This window comes from Ananas comosus, unplaced genomic scaffold (assembly GCF_001540865.1).
Source record: "Ananas comosus cultivar F153 unplaced genomic scaffold, ASM154086v1, whole genome shotgun sequence".
Taxonomy (NCBI): domain Eukaryota; kingdom Viridiplantae; phylum Streptophyta; class Magnoliopsida; order Poales; family Bromeliaceae; genus Ananas; species Ananas comosus.
Genome location: NW_017893319.1, coordinates 49,695 through 52,915, shown reverse-complemented (window position 1 = coordinate 52,915; position 3,221 = coordinate 49,695). Strand labels below are relative to the sequence as shown.

The window sequence follows — 3,221 nt, the reverse complement described above, 5'->3', positions numbered from 1 at the left end:
TCCTCACCTTGGAGCAAGCATAGAGAGGTAAGCCTCAAACCCTACCATGGTGGATTTCTAGGGTTAAGGTTTTATGGTTTGGAATTGGTTCAAATGGAACCTATTGGAGCTCAAGAGATGGTTCTAGCTCACATTGAAGCTTTGAACCATGGATTGCACCATTGATGCAAACCTAGGGTTAGAGTTTGGGTTTTGAACCCTAGATCTTAGTTTTGATCTCCCTACAAGCTTTAGAGCTTCATAGTAGCCGAAGAACACATGAAATCCATGGTTTCTTCGTAGTGCTCTAATGGTGGATTTCTAGGGGTTGTTCCAAATGCCCTAGAAATGGTTCAAATGGTTTGGAAATGGGATTAGAGAGCTTCTTGGGTGGTTCTAAGCTTAATTATGCTTAGCTATGAGATCAATCCCAAGAAATTTGATTATGGCATTGTTAGGACAGCGCGAAATGGGGGCTTTTGCTCCGGTGTTTCGAAGCGCAAATTGGCCTTCTAGAAACCTAATGCGGGACCTAACGAACGCGTTGAAATGCTCGCGTTCGGCAATCGACGAGCGTTACGGAAGTTTATTGACGATAACGGTCGCGTTTGTACAGGAAGCTCGCAGCACGCGGATATCAAGGTCTAAAATTATGAGATCGGAAACGGAGGCACCTTGGAGTGCAAGGAATAAACTCCGCAAAAGACGGATCGCGTTGCGGGCAGGTCGTGGAAGTTCGCGCAAAGGCGGGCCAAACCGGCAGAGTGGTTGCGCGGGGGCCGATGCAAGTGACAATAGCAATCGAACGCGTATTGGAGTGGCGTGGTTTACCGAAGCGACTAGGTCGCCCGTAATTAAGTTCGTTGTCTTATCATTGATGCATGTTACTAAAATAATATAATTTCTAAGTAGAAAGCATGATGCATGATAAACATGACATATGAGTTAAATGCTAGAGAAGAATGCATGAGATAAGATGCTAAGTAAATGCATGAACGTATGAGTAATATGTTGGTAAGTAACATAAATGTGCATGAAAAACTAGGTGGATAACCCTAGAATGATTACGGTAAATGATGCCAAGCTAAGAATGCTAAGTATAAGTAATAAGCATAATATGGAAATACTAATGCAAGTACATGGTAAGAATGCTAAGAAAAGGACAAGTATAGGTGGACATGAATCAACCTATAGATCGAGTGGCATAAGTCCTAGTGTCAAGAACATAGGTTAAATAAGAATGATGCTAAACCTAATGTAAAGTACATAGGTTGTGATATAAAGGTGCTTAACCTAGAGTCAAGTGAACCTAGGTTGGAAAGAATAATAATCCTAGTATAATAAACCTAGGTTAAGAATGTGAAAGCAATAAACCTAATGGGCTAATTTAGGTTGAGTAAAGGCTTAGACCTAGAGAGGTCAGTTCCATAGGGTTAAGATCAACCCTTGGTTAATGTGATATGGATTCCGGAATCCCAAAGCTTGCTGATACACCCAAAGTGGTGTGGGGGTGTGTGCGACGATTTCGCCGCCCGGGGGCTAGAGAACCATTGTCGTGGCATGTGTGCGACGATTTCGCCGCCGGATGGTTAGCCAGTTTGTGGACCCTACCGCCTGTTGACTGAACAACTGTCGTGGGGTGTGTGCGACGATTTCGCCGCCGGGTGACTAAGTCATTGAACCTAGGCCGTTGTTGGGTGAGGTGCTGTAATATACTGAACATTTGCGAATTGCGAAGTTCGAGTGTGAGGAAGGATGTGTGGATCTATATTACATGTTCTAAATGACTTGGACAAGTTTTTGAATAAGTTAGAGAGTGATTGGAGGGTTAAAAGCAAGAAAGTGCATTGAACGGACGAAATCAGTATTTTTCTGCTTGCTGTACCGGTACAGCCATCACCTTGTACCGGTACAGACTGGCAGAAACGTGGCAGCAAGGGTCTTTTGGTCATTTCACCTCTTGTTCTTATCTATTTCAGTCCAGCACGACCAGGGATGCTTGCTGGAGTGTGCTAGAGCTCAGAGGAGTTGCCCTACACCTTTCTCTCTCTCTCTCTCTAGTATTTTTCTCTCTCTACAAAGGAGTCGCCGTTTTGCGCCGATTTCGTGTCCCGCTCGACGCTCGCTGTTTAGGTGGACTTGGGGCCAGCTTTTAAAATGTAAAATGGAGTGTTTTGACAATATGATTCATGTCTAATGCTGAGAATCACTGGAAGAGAGCTTTAGAGTGATAATTAACTTGATTTCTCTCTAATTCATGGTTTAGTGTCGGATTTTGAGCCATTTTGGTGTTGTTGCTCCTAGCTGATTTGGAGAGGGATTGCAGCAACTAAAGAGGAGTTTCTCAGCTGTGAGTTAGCCATCTTAGACCAGGGATAAACTACTTCAGGCTGGACCAAGGTAATTATTGGTGTATGAAGCTATTTCGCGATTATACGAAGTTTATTTGACTAGCTTAAGGCAGTTTGGATTGTGCTCTTCGCAGTAGGTTTGCGGATTAATTTAAGCTTAATTGGTGACCTTGGGGACTGGTTAGAAGGTGTTCTAACCTGAGGTAAGCAGGAATTGCAGTTAGAAAACTGAAATTGTAAGATTCGGACTATAGTTATTACTATTTGACGATTTTGATGCCGTTTTGGAAATTGTTCGCAGCGGGCTTGCGACGGACTTTCGGATTATCTCCGGCTGATGCGTGAAGGCCTTTCGAAACTTAACTTGAGGTATTAACTGAGCCAAAACAAGAATTAAGCTATTACTTCGTACTAAGTACAATGTGTGCCGCAATTGGACAATTCGGTCGTAGTTTGATGCGCCTTCCGTGTTTCGTTTTCAGCAGAATTGGGGCTTCGTTGAGTTGAATTTCGGGATTTCTTGTGGCTGGATTGAGCTTAGTGATGGGTGGGTCTGACCTTCCCGAAATGGGTGAATTTTTCTCTATGTCTCCTTTGACATCTGAGTTGAAGTTATTCCATATTTATGTGAATATATGTATAGTTCAAGGCATTGCGACATGCATTGATGGGTAGACCATATCGGATATGATAGCATCAGTAAACAGTAATGAAAGATTCATGATTTGTTCACTCTACATGGTTACCTGTTAAAGTACTACGTGTTCATGATACTAGTAGCTTGCAGATGCAATTTTAGCTTGATGTTATCCAAGAGGATATAATGATAAGTTCGTAAATGGACTAATTAGTTCTGTTAAACAACAAAGAGATTGATGTATTTAGGATTGA

At 42.5% G+C, this 3,221-nt stretch overlaps 1 long non-coding RNA gene across 1 annotated transcript; it reads left to right on the top strand.

Moving 5' to 3' along the window:
• Positions 1–2,338: 2,338 nt before the first annotated feature.
• On the top strand, positions 2,339–2,672 carry LOC109705541. Its single transcript, XR_002214782.1, has 3 exons — positions 2,339–2,379; positions 2,468–2,533; positions 2,632–2,672. It is a non-coding gene; the product is annotated as an uncharacterized LOC109705541 (long non-coding RNA).
• The last annotated feature ends 549 nt before the right edge of the window (positions 2,673–3,221 follow it).